Source organism: Hyla sarda, unplaced genomic scaffold (genome assembly GCF_029499605.1).
Source record: "Hyla sarda isolate aHylSar1 unplaced genomic scaffold, aHylSar1.hap1 scaffold_1900, whole genome shotgun sequence".
In the NCBI taxonomy this organism is placed as follows: domain Eukaryota; kingdom Metazoa; phylum Chordata; class Amphibia; order Anura; family Hylidae; genus Hyla; species Hyla sarda.
Genome location: NW_026608554.1, coordinates 14,156 through 31,974, shown reverse-complemented (window position 1 = coordinate 31,974; position 17,819 = coordinate 14,156). Strand labels below are relative to the sequence as shown.

Below are 17,819 nucleotides of genomic sequence, written 5' to 3'. Positions count from 1 at the left end.
TTCACACAGGTGTGTCATTGCTGTACATTGACCATGCATTGCTTCTGTGGTATTGCAAAGGCAAAGACAAATGCTTCCAGCCATCCATTGCACTAATGGATTGGTCATCAGCTGGCTGTCTATGTCCCGCATCAATATAGACCAAAGTACAGAGGGTTAGGCTATGCTATTGTGCACCTACCTGATGCATCAGAAGGTGCGAGGCCCTTGCTAAATTCTGTGCACAGACTTTGAGATCTATGCTTTAGACTGTATCTAAACCTGCTCCAACATGGACTGACATTCTGGCCTACTTTCAGCCGATGCGACTTGTCTGTCGCTGAACAGTCGCTTTTTATGTATTCAGCACCTATGTATAATGTTGTAAAAATGCTCTAGAAGCTAAAGTCGCAGAAATGTCACACATATTTGGCCTGCAACTTTCTGTGCGACAAATTCAGACAGGAAAAATCAGTATAAATCCTTAGAAAATTATCCCCCAGTGTCTCCATCTGCTGGCGGTATTGAATAAGCATTGCTGCACTGATGGGGTATGCATTAGACGAAAAAAAAGAAGAAAAAGAAGAATAATACGCCCAGAAAAGAGGCGAAAAGGAGAAAAACGTAAAAAAACGTGAAAAAAAAGTAAGAGGAAGAGAAGGGAAAAAAAGGTGGAAATGGGTTTAAAAGTGATTTCGGCGGAGAAATATATATATATATATATATATATATATATATATATATATATGCGCACACACACACATAGATATAAACGTATTCTCCGTTGAGATATTGCAGCCGCTGCTGTGTCCAGGCCCAGGAGCCTTAGCACTGTGCTGTGATGTCACTCAATACCACTGACATCACTAGGTGTAAACAACATCTCTCCTTTGCTGTGTATGTGACTATGGAGCTGTTTGGTGATGTCGTCTATTACGGCCTTCATAGAAGCAACAGGAGATTGTTGCATCCATCTTGAACCCTCAGAACTACAGTGCTATGATGTCACTCACTTCCACAGGCCTTGCAGAGTGTAAACAACAACAACCCAGCTTTGTTGTGTATGTAACCAAAGGGATTTGTGATGTCACCTAGAACCTTCACAGCAGCGACAGCTTTATGAGGAGCATCAGCACTGCTCTGCCTGAGCAGAACCATCACCGCCATAGGTTGTCAAATAACCCGGATTTAACCCACACAGGTAAGTCCAATGGGGTGCAGGCATGTCCTCTATGCTTACAGCTTCCCGTGGGTGTTGGTTTGATACCGTTTGGGGACAGCCAAGGAGGCATCTGCAGGCAACAAAGGTAGGTGTGTGCTTGTGTGTGTGTTTCCTATGCAGATCCTAAGCCCAGTGTCACATGCAAGTAGGAGGAGTAAGAAGGGTTCCTGGCAAATCCGGGTTATGGATTGCATTTAAAAAGGCCCCGTGGGAGTGCAATGGGCCCCTGTCTTGCTGCTTAGCAATAATGGTATGGGTTTAGGTTCTGCTGTGTGTACTGGTGGTTGACTGCCCCCCAGCCCAGAGTGTGCATGGAAAATTGTCTGGCAGCCTCCCTGACAGCAAGCAGTGATAGTGCCCATGAAGGGGACCTTGTTGGGCCCGCCCCTTTCACGGTTATCGCTTCTCGGCCTTTTGGCTAAGATCAAGTGTAGTATCTGTTCTTATCAGTTTAATATCTGATACGTCCCCTATCTGGGGACCATATATTAAATGGATTTTTGAGAACGGGGGCCGATTTCGAAGCTTGCTTCCGTCGCCCTATGCATTGACCCGATATGGCAGTATCTTCGGGTACAGTGCACCACCCCCTTACAGGGTTAAAAAGAAAGATTCCTACTTTCATTGCTACCTGCTGGCTGGCTAGCCAGCTAGCCAGCCCTGTGGGCCTTGCTGCTGCTGCAGCCAAAAAACAAAAGGTGGTGCTGCTGCTGCTTCTGCTGCTTCTGCTTCTGCTTGTGTCTGGCCCCTGTTGGAGCGTCCAGGCACAGGACTTCTGCTGCTGCTGACTAAATGGCCTCCTTAATTGGATCATTTGAGTAGCCAGCACACCTGTGCAGGTAGGGCATGACATGATAGGCAGCTGCCTTGATAGCGGGGGGGTGCTGAATGTTCCTAATTGACAAAATAAGATTAATGCTTATGAAGAAATATAAAATCTCATCCCTTCCCCAATATCGCGCCACACCCCTACCCCTTAATTCCCTGGTTGAACGTGATGGACATATGTCTTTTTTCGACCGTACTAACTATGTAACTATGTAACATAACATGGGGGGGGGGGGGGGGGTCTCCTGGCTGTTCACACAGGTGTGTCATTGCTGTACATTGACCATGCATTGCTTCTGTGGTATTGCAAAGGCAAAGACAAATGCTTCCAGCCATCCATTGCACTAATGGATTGGTCATCAGCTGGCTGTCTATGTCCCGCATCAATATAGACCAAAGTACAGAGGGTTAGGCTATGCTATTGTGCACCTACCTGATGCATCAGAAGGTGCGAGGCCCTTGCTAAATTCTGTGCACAGACTTTGAGATCTATGCTTTAGACTGTATCTAAACCTGCTCCAACATGGACTGACATTCTGGCCTACTTTCAGCCGATGCGACTTGTCTGTCGCTGAACAGTCGCTTTTTATGTATTCAGCACCTATGTATAATGTTGTAAAAATGCTCTAGAAGCTAAAGTCGCAGAAATGTCACACATATTTGGCCTGCAACTTTCTGTGCGACAAATTCAGACAGGAAAAATCAGTATAAATCCTTAGAAAATTATCCCCCAGTGTCTCCATCTGCTGGCGGTATTGAATAAGCATTGCTGCACTGATGGGGTATGCATTAGACGAAAAAAAAGAAGAAAAAGAAGAATAATACGCCCAGAAAAGAGGCGAAAAGGAGAAAAACGTAAAAAAACGTGAAAAAAAAGTAAGAGGAAGAGAAGGGAAAAAAAGGTGGAAATGGGTTTAAAAGTGATTTCGGCGGAGAAATATATATATATATATATATATATATATATATATATATATGCGCACACACACACATAGATATAAACGTATTCTCCGTTGAGATATTGCAGCCGCTGCTGTGTCCAGGCCCAGGAGCCTTAGCACTGTGCTGTGATGTCACTCAATACCACTGACATCACTAGGTGTAAACAACATCTCTCCTTTGCTGTGTATGTGACTATGGAGCTGTTTGGTGATGTCGTCTATTACGGCCTTCATAGAAGCAACAGGAGATTGTTGCATCCATCTTGAACCCTCAGAACTACAGTGCTATGATGTCACTCACTTCCACAGGCCTTGCAGAGTGTAAACAACAACAACCCAGCTTTGTTGTGTATGTAACCAAAGGGATTTGTGATGTCACCTAGAACCTTCACAGCAGCGACAGCTTTATGAGGAGCATCAGCACTGCTCTGCCTGAGCAGAACCATCACCGCCATAGGTTGTCAAATAACCCGGATTTAACCCACACAGGTAAGTCCAATGGGGTGCAGGCATGTCCTCTATGCTTACAGCTTCCCGTGGGTGTTGGTTTGATACCGTTTGGGGACAGCCAAGGAGGCATCTGCAGGCAACAAAGGTAGGTGTGTGCTTGTGTGTGTGTTTCCTATGCAGATCCTAAGCCCAGTGTCACATGCAAGTAGGAGGAGTAAGAAGGGTTCCTGGCAAATCCGGGTTATGGATTGCATTTAAAAAGGCCCCGTGGGAGTGCAATGGGCCCCTGTCTTGCTGCTTAGCAATAATGGTATGGGTTTAGGTTCTGCTGTGTGTACTGGTGGTTGACTGCCCCCCAGCCCAGAGTGTGCATGGAAAATTGTCTGGCAGCCTCCCTGACAGCAAGCAGTGATAGTGCCCATGAAGGGGACCTTGTTGGGCCCGCCCCTTTCACGGTTATCGCTTCTCGGCCTTTTGGCTAAGATCAAGTGTAGTATCTGTTCTTATCAGTTTAATATCTGATACGTCCCCTATCTGGGGACCATATATTAAATGGATTTTTGAGAACGGGGGCCGATTTCGAAGCTTGCTTCCGTCGCCCTATGCATTGACCCGATATGGCAGTATCTTCGGGTACAGTGCACCACCCCCTTACAGGGTTAAAAAGAAAGATTCCTACTTTCATTGCTACCTGCTTGCTGGCTAGCCAGCTAGCCAGCCCTGTGGGCCTTGCTGCTGCTGCAGCCAAAAAACAAAAGGTGGTGCTGCTGCTGCTTCTGCTGCTTCTGCTTCTGCTTGTGTCTGGCCCCTGTTGGAGCGTCCAGGCACAGGACTTCTGCTGCTGCTGACTAAATGGCCTCCTTAATTGGATCATTTGAGTAGCCAGCACACCTGTGCAGGTAGGGCATGACATGATAGGCAGCTGCCTTGATAGCGGGTGGGTGCTGAATGTTCCTAATTGACAAAATAAGATTAATGCTTATGAAGAAATATAAAATCTCATCCCTTCCCCAATATCGCGCCACACCCCTACCCCTTAATTCCCTGGTTGAACGTGATGGACATATGTCTTTTTTCGACCGTACTAACTATGTAACTATGTAACATAACATGGGGGGGGGGGGGGGTCTCCTGGCTGTTCACACAGGTGTGTCATTGCTGTACATTGACCATGCATTGCTTCTGTGGTATTGCAAAGGCAAAGACAAATGCTTCCAGCCATCCATTGCACTAATGGATTGGTCATCAGCTGGCTGTCTATGTCCCGCATCAATATAGACCAAAGTACAGAGGGTTAGGCTATGCTATTGTGCACCTACCTGATGCATCAGAAGGTGCGAGGCCCTTGCTAAATTCTGTGCACAGACTTTGAGATCTATGCTTTAGACTGTATCTAAACCTGCTCCAACATGGACTGACATTCTGGCCTACTTTCAGCCGATGCGACTTGTCTGTCGCTGAACAGTCGCTTTTTATGTATTCAGCACCTATGTATAATGTTGTAAAAATGCTCTAGAAGCTAAAGTCGCAGAAATGTCACACATATTTGGCCTGCAACTTTCTGTGCGACAAATTCAGACAGGAAAAATCAGTATAAATCCTTAGAAAATTATCCCCCAGTGTCTCCATCTGCTGGCGGTATTGAATAAGCATTGCTGCACTGATGGGGTATGCATTAGACGAAAAAAAAGAAGAAAAAGAAGAATAATACGCCCAGAAAAGAGGCGAAAAGGAGAAAAACGTAAAAAAACGTGAAAAAAAAGTAAGAGGAAGAGAAGGGAAAAAAAGGTGGAAATGGGTTTAAAAGTGATTTCGGCGGAGATATATATATATATATATATATATATATATATATATATATATATATATGCGCACACACACACATAGATATAAACGTATTCTCCGTTGAGATATTGCAGCCGCTGCTGTGTCCAGGCCCAGGAGCCTTAGCACTGTGCTGTGATGTCACTCAATACCACTGACATCACTAGGTGTAAACAACATCTCTCCTTTGCTGTGTATGTGACTATGGAGCTGTTTGGTGATGTCGTCTATTACGGCCTTCATAGAAGCAACAGGAGATTGTTGCATCCATCTTGAACCCTCAGAACTACAGTGCTATGATGTCACTCACTTCCACAGGCCTTGCAGAGTGTAAACAACAACAACCCAGCTTTGTTGTGTATGTAACCAAAGGGATTTGTGATGTCACCTAGAACCTTCACAGCAGCGACAGCTTTATGAGGAGCATCAGCACTGCTCTGCCTGAGCAGAACCATCACCGCCATAGGTTGTCAAATAACCCGGATTTAACCCACACAGGTAAGTCCAATGGGGTGCAGGCATGTCCTCTATGCTTACAGCTTCCCGTGGGTGTTGGTTTGATACCGTTTGGGGACAGCCAAGGAGGCATCTGCAGGCAACAAAGGTAGGTGTGTGCTTGTGTGTGTGTTTCCTATGCAGATCCTAAGCCCAGTGTCACATGCAAGTAGGAGGAGTAAGAAGGGTTCCTGGCAAATCCGGGTTATGGATTGCATTTAAAAAGGCCCCGTGGGAGTGCAATGGGCCCCTGTCTTGCTGCTTAGCAATAATGGTATGGGTTTAGGTTCTGCTGTGTGTACTGGTGGTTGACTGCCCCCCAGCCCAGAGTGTGCATGGAAAATTGTCTGGCAGCCTCCCTGACAGCAAGCAGTGATAGTGCCCATGAAGGGGACCTTGTTGGGCCCGCCCCTTTCACGGTTATCGCTTCTCGGCCTTTTGGCTAAGATCAAGTGTAGTATCTGTTCTTATCAGTTTAATATCTGATACGTCCCCTATCTGGGGACCATATATTAAATGGATTTTTGAGAACGGGGGCCGATTTCGAAGCTTGCTTCCGTCGCCCTATGCATTGACCCGATATGGCAGTATCTTCGGGTACAGTGCACCACCCCCTTACAGGGTTAAAAAGAAAGATTCCTACTTTCATTGCTACCTGCTTGCTGGCTAGCCAGCTAGCCAGCCCTGTGGGCCTTGCTGCTGCTGCAGCCAAAAAACAAAAGGTGGTGCTGCTGCTGCTTCTGCTGCTTCTGCTTCTGCTTGTGTCTGGCCCCTGTTGGAGCGTCCAGGCACAGGACTTCTGCTGCTGCTGACTAAATGGCCTCCTTAATTGGATCATTTGAGTAGCCAGCACACCTGTGCAGGTAGGGCATGACATGATAGGCAGCTGCCTTGATAGCGGGTGGGTGCTGAATGTTCCTAATTGACAAAATAAGATTAATGCTTATGAAGAAATATAAAATCTCATCCCTTCCCCAATATCGCGCCACACCCCTACCCCTTAATTCCCTGGTTGAACGTGATGGACATATGTCTTTTTTCGACCGTACTAACTATGTAACTATGTAACATAACATGGGGGGGGGGGGTCTCCTGGCTGTTCACACAGGTGTGTCATTGCTGTACATTGACCATGCATTGCTTCTGTGGTATTGCAAAGGCAAAGACAAATGCTTCCAGCCATCCATTGCACTAATGGATTGGTCATCAGCTGGCTGTCTATGTCCCGCATCAATATAGACCAAAGTACAGAGGGTTAGGCTATGCTATTGTGCACCTACCTGATGCATCAGAAGGTGCGAGGCCCTTGCTAAATTCTGTGCACAGACTTTGAGATCTATGCTTTAGACTGTATCTAAACCTGCTCCAACATGGACTGACATTCTGGCCTACTTTCAGCCGATGCGACTTGTCTGTCGCTGAACAGTCGCTTTTTATGTATTCAGCACCTATGTATAATGTTGTAAAAATGCTCTAGAAGCTAAAGTCGCAGAAATGTCACACATATTTGGCCTGCAACTTTCTGTGCGACAAATTCAGACAGGAAAAATCAGTATAAATCCTTAGAAAATTATCCCCCAGTGTCTCCATCTGCTGGCGGTATTGAATAAGCATTGCTGCACTGATGGGGTATGCATTAGACGAAAAAAAAGAAGAAAAAGAAGAATAATACGCCCAGAAAAGAGGCGAAAAGGAGAAAAATGTAAAAAAACGTGAAAAAAAAGTAAGAGGAAGAGAAGGGAAAAAAAGGTGGAAATGGGTTTAAAAGTGATTTCGGCGGAGAAATATATATATATATATATATATATATATATATATATATATATATATATATATATGCGCACACACACACATAGATATAAACGTATTCTCCGTTGAGATATTGCAGCCGCTGCTGTGTCCAGGCCCAGGAGCCTTAGCACTGTGCTGTGATGTCACTCAATACCACTGACATCACTAGGTGTAAACAACATCTCTCCTTTGCTGTGTATGTGACTATGGAGCTGTTTGGTGATGTCGTCTATTACGGCCTTCATAGAAGCAACAGGAGATTGTTGCATCCATCTTGAACCCTCAGAACTACAGTGCTATGATGTCACTCACTTCCACAGGCCTTGCAGAGTGTAAACAACAACAACCCAGCTTTGTTGTGTATGTAACCAAAGGGATTTGTGATGTCACCTAGAACCTTCACAGCAGCGACAGCTTTATGAGGAGCATCAGCACTGCTCTGCCTGAGCAGAACCATCACCGCCATAGGTTGTCAAATAACCCGGATTTAACCCACACAGGTAAGTCCAATGGGGTGCAGGCATGTCCTCTATGCTTACAGCTTCCCGTGGGTGTTGGTTTGATACCGTTTGGGGACAGCCAAGGAGGCATCTGCAGGCAACAAAGGTAGGTGTGTGCTTGTGTGTGTGTTTCCTATGCAGATCCTAAGCCCAGTGTCACATGCAAGTAGGAGGAGTAAGAAGGGTTCCTGGCAAATCCGGGTTATGGATTGCATTTAAAAAGGCCCCGTGGGAGTGCAATGGGCCCCTGTCTTGCTGCTTAGCAATAATGGTATGGGTTTAGGTTCTGCTGTGTGTACTGGTGGTTGACTGCCCCCCAGCCCAGAGTGTGCATGGAAAATTGTCTGGCAGCCTCCCTGACAGCAAGCAGTGATAGTGCCCATGAAGGGGACCTTGTTGGGCCCGCCCCTTTCACGGTTATCGCTTCTCGGCCTTTTGGCTAAGATCAAGTGTAGTATCTGTTCTTATCAGTTTAATATCTGATACGTCCCCTATCTGGGGACCATATATTAAATGGATTTTTGAGAACGGGGGCCGATTTCGAAGCTTGCTTCCGTCGCCCTATGCATTGACCCGATATGGCAGTATCTTCGGGTACAGTGCACCACCCCCTTACAGGGTTAAAAAGAAAGATTCCTACTTTCATTGCTACCTGCTTGCTGGCTAGCCAGCTAGCCAGCCCTGTGGGCCTTGCTGCTGCTGCAGCCAAAAAACAAAAGGTGGTGCTGCTGCTGCTTCTGCTGCTTCTGCTTCTGCTTGTGTCTGGCCCCTGTTGGAGCGTCCAGGCACAGGACTTCTGCTGCTGCTGACTAAATGGCCTCCTTAATTGGATCATTTGAGTAGCCAGCACACCTGTGCAGGTAGGGCATGACATGATAGGCAGCTGCCTTGATAGCGGGTGGGTGCTGAATGTTCCTAATTGACAAAATAAGATTAATGCTTATGAAGAAATATAAAATCTCATCCCTTCCCCAATATCGCGCCACACCCCTACCCCTTAATTCCCTGGTTGAACGTGATGGACATATGTCTTTTTTCGACCGTACTAACTATGTAACTATGTAACATAACATGGGGGGGGGGGGGGGGTCTCCTGGCTGTTCACACAGGTGTGTCATTGCTGTACATTGACCATGCATTGCTTCTGTGGTATTGCAAAGGCAAAGACAAATGCTTCCAGCCATCCATTGCACTAATGGATTGGTCATCAGCTGGCTGTCTATGTCCCGCATCAATATAGACCAAAGTACAGAGGGTTAGGCTATGCTATTGTGCACCTACCTGATGCATCAGAAGGTGCGAGGCCCTTGCTAAATTCTGTGCACAGACTTTGAGATCTATGCTTTAGACTGTATCTAAACCTGCTCCAACATGGACTGACATTCTGGCCTACTTTCAGCCGATGCGACTTGTCTGTCGCTGAACAGTCGCTTTTTATGTATTCAGCACCTATGTATAATGTTGTAAAAATGCTCTAGAAGCTAAAGTCGCAGAAATGTCACACATATTTGGCCTGCAACTTTCTGTGCGACAAATTCAGACAGGAAAAATCAGTATAAATCCTTAGAAAATTATCCCCCAGTGTCTCCATCTGCTGGCGGTATTGAATAAGCATTGCTGCACTGATGGGGTATGCATTAGACGAAAAAAAAGAAGAAAAAGAAGAATAATACGCCCAGAAAAGAGGCGAAAAGGAGAAAAACGTAAAAAAACGTGGAAAAAAAAGTAAGAGGAAGAGAAGGGAAAAAAAGGTGGAAATGGGTTTAAAAGTGATTTCGGCGGAGAAATATATATATATATATATATATATATATATATATATATATATATGCGCACACACACACATAGATATAAACGTATTCTCCGTTGAGATATTGCAGCCGCTGCTGTGTCCAGGCCCAGGAGCCTTAGCACTGTGCTGTGATGTCACTCAATACCACTGACATCACTAGGTGTAAACAACATCTCTCCTTTGCTGTGTATGTGACTATGGAGCTGTTTGGTGATGTCGTCTATTACGGCCTTCATAGAAGCAACAGGAGATTGTTGCATCCATCTTGAACCCTCAGAACTACAGTGCTATGATGTCACTCACTTCCACAGGCCTTGCAGAGTGTAAACAACAACAACCCAGCTTTGTTGTGTATGTAACCAAAGGGATTTGTGATGTCACCTAGAACCTTCACAGCAGCGACAGCTTTATGAGGAGCATCAGCACTGCTCTGCCTGAGCAGAACCATGACCGCCATAGGTTGTCAAATAACCCGGATTTAACCCACACAGGTAAGTCCAATGGGGTGCAGGCATGTCCTCTATGCTTACAGCTTCCCGTGGGTGTTGGTTTGATACCGTTTGGGGACAGCCAAGGAGGCATCTGCAGGCAACAAAGGTAGGTGTGTGCTTGTGTGTGTGTTTCCTATGCAGATCCTAAGCCCAGTGTCACATGCAAGTAGGAGGAGTAAGAAGGGTTCCTGGCAAATCCGGGTTATGGATTGCATTTAAAAAGGCCCCGTGGGAGTGCAATGGGCCCCTGTCTTGCTGCTTAGCAATAATGGTATGGGTTTAGGTTCTGCTGTGTGTACTGGTGGTTGACTGCCCCCCAGCCCAGAGTGTGCATGGAAAATTGTCTGGCAGCCTCCCTGACAGCAAGCAGTGATAGTGCCCATGAAGGGGACCTTGTTGGGCCCGCCCCTTTCACGGTTATCGCTTCTCGGCCTTTTGGCTAAGATCAAGTGTAGTATCTGTTCTTATCAGTTTAATATCTGATACGTCCCCTATCTGGGGACCATATATTAAATGGATTTTTGAGAACGGGGGCCGATTTCGAAGCTTGCTTCCGTCGCCCTATGCATTGACCCGATATGGCAGTATCTTCGGGTACAGTGCACCACCCCCTTACAGGGTTAAAAAGAAAGATTCCTACTTTCATTGCTACCTGCTTGCTGGCTAGCCAGCTAGCCAGCCCTGTGGGCCTTGCTGCTGCTGCAGCCAAAAAACAAAAGGTGGTGCTGCTGCTGCTTCTGCTGCTTCTGCTTCTGCTTGTGTCTGGCCCCTGTTGGAGCGTCCAGGCACAGGACTTCTGCTGCTGCTGACTAAATGGCCTCCTTAATTGGATCATTTGAGTAGCCAGCACACCTGTGCAGGTAGGGCATGACATGATAGGCAGCTGCCTTGATAGCGGGTGGGTGCTGAATGTTCCTAATTGACAAAATAAGATTAATGCTTATGAAGAAATATAAAATCTCATCCCTTCCCCAATATCGCGCCACACCCCTACCCCTTAATTCCCTGGTTGAACGTGATGGACATATGTCTTTTTTCGACCGTACTAACTATGTAACTATGTAACATAACATGGGGGGGGGGGGGGGTCTCCTGGCTGTTCACACAGGTGTGTCATTGCTGTACATTGACCATGCATTGCTTCTGTGGTATTGCAAAGGCAAAGACAAATGCTTCCAGCCATCCATTGCACTAATGGATTGGTCATCAGCTGGCTGTCTATGTCCCGCATCAATATAGACCAAAGTACAGAGGGTTAGGCTATGCTATTGTGCACCTACCTGATGCATCAGAAGGTGCGAGGCCCTTGCTAAATTCTGTGCACAGACTTTGAGATCTATGCTTTAGACTGTATCTAAACCTGCTCCAACATGGACTGACATTCTGGCCTACTTTCAGCCGATGCGACTTGTCTGTCGCTGAACAGTCGCTTTTTATGTATTCAGCACCTATGTATAATGTTGTAAAAATGCACTAGAAGCTAAAGTCGCAGAAATGTCACACATATTTGGCCTGCAACTTTCTGTGCGACAAATTCAGACAGGAAAAATCAGTATAAATCCTTAGAAAATTATCCCCCAGTGTCTCCATCTGCTGGCGGTATTGAATAAGCATTGCTGCACTGATGGGGTATGCATTAGACGAAAAAAAAGAAGAAAAAGAAGAATAATACGCCCAGAAAAGAGGCGAAAAGGAGAAAAACGTAAAAAAACGTGAAAAAAAAGTAAGAGGAAGAGAAGGGAAAAAAAGGTGGAAATGGGTTTAAAAGTGATTTCGGCGGAGAAATATATATATATATATATATATATATATATATATATATATGCGCACACACACACATAGATATAAACGTATTCTCCGTTGAGATATTGCAGCCGCTGCTGTGTCCAGGCCCAGGAGCCTTAGCACTGTGCTGTGATGTCACTCAATACCACTGACATCACTAGGTGTAAACAACATCTCTCCTTTGCTGTGTATGTGACTATGGAGCTGTTTGGTGATGTCGTCTATTACGGCCTTCATAGAAGCAACAGGAGATTGTTGCATCCATCTTGAACCCTCAGAACTACAGTGCTATGATGTCACTCACTTCCACAGGCCTTGCAGAGTGTAAACAACAACAACCCAGCTTTGTTGTGTATGTAACCAAAGGGATTTGTGATGTCACCTAGAACCTTCACAGCAGCGACAGCTTTATGAGGAGCATCAGCACTGCTCTGCCTGAGCAGAACCATCACCGCCATAGGTTGTCAAATAACCCGGATTTAACCCACACAGGTAAGTCCAATGGGGTGCAGGCATGTCCTCTATGCTTACAGCTTCCCGTGGGTGTTGGTTTGATACCGTTTGGGGACAGCCAAGGAGGCATCTGCAGGCAACAAAGGTAGGTGTGTGCTTGTGTGTGTGTTTCCTATGCAGATCCTAAGCCCAGTGTCACATGCAAGTAGGAGGAGTAAGAAGGGTTCCTGGCAAATCCGGGTTATGGATTGCATTTAAAAAGGCCCCGTGGGAGTGCAATGGGCCCCTGTCTTGCTGCTTAGCAATAATGGTATGGGTTTAGGTTCTGCTGTGTGTACTGGTGGTTGACTGCCCCCCAGCCCAGAGTGTGCATGGAAAATTGTCTGGCAGCCTCCCTGACAGCAAGCAGTGATAGTGCCCATGAAGGGGACCTTGTTGGGCCCGCCCCTTTCACGGTTATCGCTTCTCGGCCTTTTGGCTAAGATCAAGTGTAGTATCTGTTCTTATCAGTTTAATATCTGATACGTCCCCTATCTGGGGACCATATATTAAATGGATTTTTGAGAACGGGGGCCGATTTCGAAGCTTGCTTCCGTCGCCCTATGCATTGACCCGATATGGCAGTATCTTCGGGTACAGTGCACCACCCCCTTACAGGGTTAAAAAGAAAGATTCCTACTTTCATTGCTACCTGCTTGCTGGCTAGCCAGCTAGCCAGCCCTGTGGGCCTTGCTGCTGCTGCAGCCAAAAAACAAAAGGTGGTGCTGCTGCTGCTTCTGCTGCTTCTGCTTCTGCTTGTGTCTGGCCCCTGTTGGAGCGTCCAGGCACAGGACTTCTGCTGCTGCTGACTAAATGGCCTCCTTAATTGGATCATTTGAGTAGCCAGCACACCTGTGCAGGTAGGGCATGACATGATAGGCAGCTGCCTTGATAGCGGGTGGGTGCTGAATGTTCCTAATTGACAAAATAAGATTAATGCTTATGAAGAAATATAAAATCTCATCCCTTCCCCAATATCGCGCCACACCCCTACCCCTTAATTCCCTGGTTGAACGTGATGGACATATGTCTTTTTTCGACCGTACTAACTATGTAACTATGTAACATAACATGGGGGGGGGGTCTCCTGGCTGTTCACACAGGTGTGTCATTGCTGTACATTGACCATGCATTGCTTCTGTGGTATTGCAAAGGCAAAGACAAATGCTTCCAGCCATCCATTGCACTAATGGATTGGTCATCAGCTGGCTGTCTATGTCCCGCATCAATATAGACCAAAGTACAGAGGGTTAGGCTATGCTATTGTGCACCTACCTGATGCATCAGAAGGTGCGAGGCCCTTGCTAAATTCTGTGCACAGACTTTGAGATCTATGCTTTAGACTGTATCTAAACCTGCTCCAACATGGACTGACATTCTGGCCTACTTTCAGCCGATGCGACTTGTCTGTCGCTGAACAGTCGCTTTTTATGTATTCAGCACCTATGTATAATGTTGTAAAAATGCTCTAGAAGCTAAAGTCGCAGAAATGTCACACATATTTGGCCTGCAACTTTCTGTGCGACAAATTCAGACAGGAAAAATCAGTATAAATCCTTAGAAAATTATCCCCCAGTGTCTCCATCTGCTGGCGGTATTGAATAAGCATTGCTGCACTGATGGGGTATGCATTAGACGAAAAAAAAGAAGAAAAAGAAGAATAATACGCCCAGAAAAGAGGCGAAAAGGAGAAAACCTTAAAAAAACGTGAAAAAAAAGTAAGAGGAAGAGAAGGGGAAAAAAAGGTGGAAATGGGTTTAAAAGTGATTTCGGCGGAGAAATATATATATATATATATATATATATATATATATATATATATATATATATGCGCACACACACACATAGATATAAACGTATTCTCCGTTGAGATATTGCAGCCGCTGCTGTGTCCAGGCCCAGGAGCCTTAGCACTGTGCTGTGATGTCACTCAATACCACTGACATCACTAGGTGTAAACAACATCTCTCCTTTGCTGTGTATGTGACTATGGAGCTGTTTGGTGATGTCGTCTATTACGGCCTTCATAGAAGCAACAGGAGATTGTTGCATCCATCTTGAACCCTCAGAACTACAGTGCTATGATGTCACTCACTTCCACAGGCCTTGCAGAGTGTAAACAACAACAACCCAGCTTTGTTGTGTATGTAACCAAAGGGATTTGTGATGTCACCTAGAACCTTCACAGCAGCGACAGCTTTATGAGGAGCATCAGCACTGCTCTGCCTGAGCAGAACCATCACCGCCATAGGTTGTCAAATAACCCGGATTTAACCCACACAGGTAAGTCCAATGGGGTGCAGGCATGTCCTCTATGCTTACAGCTTCCCGTGGGTGTTGGTTTGATACCGTTTGGGGACAGCCAAGGAGGCATCTGCAGGCAACAAAGGTAGGTGTGTGCTTGTGTGTGTGTTTCCTATGCAGATCCTAAGCCCAGTGTCACATGCAAGTAGGAGGAGTAAGAAGGGTTCCTGGCAAATCCGGGTTATGGATTGCATTTAAAAAGGCCCCGTGGGAGTGCAATGGGCCCCTGTCTTGCTGCTTAGCAATAATGGTATGGGTTTAGGTTCTGCTGTGTGTACTGGTGGTTGACTGCCCCCCAGCCCAGAGTGTGCATGGAAAATTGTCTGGCAGCCTCCCTGACAGCAAGCAGTGATAGTGCCCATGAAGGGGACCTTGTTGGGCCCGCCCCTTTCACGGTTATCGCTTCTCGGCCTTTTGGCTAAGATCAAGTGTAGTATCTGTTCTTATCAGTTTAATATCTGATACGTCCCCTATCTGGGGACCATATATTAAATGGATTTTTGAGAACGGGGGCCGATTTCGAAGCTTGCTTCCGTCGCCCTATGCATTGACCCGATATGGCAGTATCTTCGGGTACAGTGCACCACCCCCTTACAGGGTTAAAAAGAAAGATTCCTACTTTCATTGCTACCTGCTTGCTGGCTAGCCAGCTAGCCAGCCCTGTGGGCCTTGCTGCTGCTGCAGCCAAAAAACAAAAGGTGGTGCTGCTGCTGCTTCTGCTGCTTCTGCTTCTGCTTGTGTCTGGCCCCTGTTGGAGCGTCCAGGCACAGGACTTCTGCTGCTGCTGACTAAATGGCCTCCTTAATTGGATCATTTGAGTAGCCAGCACACCTGTGCAGGTAGGGCATGACATGATAGGCAGCTGCCTTGATAGCGGGTGGGTGCTGAATGTTCCTAATTGACAAAATAAGATTAATGCTTATGAAGAAATATAAAATCTCATCCCTTCCCCAATATCGCGCCACACCCCTACCCCTTAATTCCCTGGTTGAACGTGATGGACATATGTCTTTTTTCGACCGTACTAACTATGTAACTATGTAACATAACATGGGGGGGGGGGGGGTCTCCTGGCTGTTCACACAGGTGTGTCATTGCTGTACATTGACCATGCATTGCTTCTGTGGTATTGCAAAGGCAAAGACAAATGCTTCCAGCCATCCATTGCACTAATGGATTGGTCATCAGCTGGCTGTCTATGTCCCGCATCAATATAGACCAAAGTACAGAGGGTTAGGCTATGCTATTGTGCACCTACCTGATGCATCAGAAGGTGCGAGGCCCTTGCTAAATTCTGTGCACAGACTTTGAGATCTATGCTTTAGACTGTATCTAAACCTGCTCCAACATGGACTGACATTCTGGCCTACTTTCAGCCGATGCGACTTGTCTGTCGCTGAACAGTCGCTTTTTATGTATTCAGCACCTATGTATAATGTTGTAAAAATGCTCTAGAAGCTAAAGTCGCAGAAATGTCACACATATTTGGCCTGCAACTTTCTGTGCGACAAATTCAGACAGGAAAAATCAGTATAAATCCTTAGAAAATTATCCCCCAGTGTCTCCATCTGCTGGCGGTATTGAATAAGCATTGCTGCACTGATGGGGTATGCATTAGACGAAAAAAAAGAAGAAAAAGAAGAATAATACGCCCAGAAAAGAGGCGAAAAGGAGAAAAACGTAAAAAAACGTGAAAAAAAAGTAAGAGGAAGAGAAGGGAAAAAAAGGTGGAAATGGGTTTAAAAGTGATTTCGGCGGAGAAATATATATATATATATATATATATATATATATATATATATATATATGCGCACACACACACATAGATATAAACGTATTCTCCGTTGAGATATTGCAGCCGCTGCTGTGTCCAGGCCCAGGAGCCTTAGCACTGTGCTGTGATGTCACTCAATACCACTGACATCACTAGGTGTAAACAACATCTCTCCTTTGCTGTGTATGTGACTATGGAGCTGTTTGGTGATGTCGTCTATTACGGCCTTCATAGAAGCAACAGGAGATTGTTGCATCCATCTTGAACCCTCAGAACTACAGTGCTATGATGTCACTCACTTCCACAGGCCTTGCAGAGTGTAAACAACAACAACCCAGCTTTGTTGTGTATGTAACCAAAGGGATTTGTGATGTCACCTAGAACCTTCACAGCAGCGACAGCTTTATGAGGAGCATCAGCACTGCTCTGCCTGAGCAGAACCATCACCGCCATAGGTTGTCAAATAACCCGGATTTAACCCACACAGGTAAGTCCAATGGGGTGCAGGCATGTCCTCTATGCTTACAGCTTCCCGTGGGTGTTGGTTTGATACCGTTTGGGGACAGCCAAGGAGGCATCTGCAGGCAACAAAGGTAGGTGTGTGCTTGTGTGTGTGTTTCCTATGCAGATCCTAAGCCCAGTGTCACATGCAAGTAGGAGGAGTAAGAAGGGTTCCTGGCAAATCCGGGTTATGGATTGCATTTAAAAAGGCCCCGTGGGAGTGCAATGGGCCCCTGTCTTGCTGCTTAGCAATAATGGTATGGGTTTAGGTTCTGCTGTGTGTACTGGTGGTTGACTGCCCCCCAGCCCAGAGTGTGCATGGAAAATTGTCTGGCAGCCTCCCTGACAGCAAGCAGTGATAGTGCCCATGAAGGGGACCTTGTTGGGCCCGCCCCTTTCACGGTTATCGCTTCTCGGCCTTTTGGCTAAGATCAAGTGTAGTATCTGTTCTTATCAGTTTAATATCTGATACGTCCCCTATCTGGGGACCATATATTAAATGGATTTTTGAGAACGGGGGCCGATTTCGAAGCTTGCTTCCGTCGCCCTATGCATTGACCCGATATGGCAGTATCTTCGGGTACAGTGCACCACCCCCTTACAGGGTTAAAAAGAAAGATTCCTACTTTCATTGCTACCTGCTTGCTGGC

General features: G+C 46.1%; 8 non-coding genes across 8 annotated transcripts; all 8 read left to right on the top strand.

The window, feature by feature from the left end:
- The first annotated feature begins 1,599 nt into the window (after positions 1–1,599).
- Positions 1,600–1,790, top strand: LOC130316035 (U2 spliceosomal RNA). Its single transcript, XR_008863427.1, has one exon. It is a non-coding gene; the product is annotated as a U2 spliceosomal RNA (small nuclear RNA).
- A 2,088-nt stretch (positions 1,791–3,878) lies between these two features.
- LOC130316034 (U2 spliceosomal RNA) lies at positions 3,879–4,069 on the top strand. The gene has a single exon (XR_008863426.1). It is a non-coding gene; the product is annotated as a U2 spliceosomal RNA (small nuclear RNA).
- Positions 4,070–6,161: 2,092 nt separating this feature from the next.
- On the top strand, positions 6,162–6,352 carry LOC130316033 (U2 spliceosomal RNA). Its single transcript, XR_008863425.1, has one exon. It is a non-coding gene; the product is annotated as a U2 spliceosomal RNA (small nuclear RNA).
- A 2,097-nt stretch (positions 6,353–8,449) lies between these two features.
- On the top strand, positions 8,450–8,640 carry LOC130316032 (U2 spliceosomal RNA). Its single transcript, XR_008863424.1, has one exon. It is a non-coding gene; the product is annotated as a U2 spliceosomal RNA (small nuclear RNA).
- Positions 8,641–10,732: 2,092 nt separating this feature from the next.
- On the top strand, positions 10,733–10,923 carry LOC130316031 (U2 spliceosomal RNA). The gene has a single exon (XR_008863423.1). It is a non-coding gene; the product is annotated as a U2 spliceosomal RNA (small nuclear RNA).
- Positions 10,924–13,009: 2,086 nt separating this feature from the next.
- Positions 13,010–13,200, top strand: LOC130316030 (U2 spliceosomal RNA). The gene has a single exon (XR_008863422.1). It is a non-coding gene; the product is annotated as a U2 spliceosomal RNA (small nuclear RNA).
- Positions 13,201–15,292: 2,092 nt separating this feature from the next.
- On the top strand, positions 15,293–15,483 carry LOC130316029 (U2 spliceosomal RNA). Its single transcript, XR_008863421.1, has one exon. It is a non-coding gene; the product is annotated as a U2 spliceosomal RNA (small nuclear RNA).
- A 2,091-nt stretch (positions 15,484–17,574) lies between these two features.
- LOC130316057 (U2 spliceosomal RNA) lies at positions 17,575–17,765 on the top strand. The gene has a single exon (XR_008863443.1). It is a non-coding gene; the product is annotated as a U2 spliceosomal RNA (small nuclear RNA).
- The last annotated feature ends 54 nt before the right edge of the window (positions 17,766–17,819 follow it).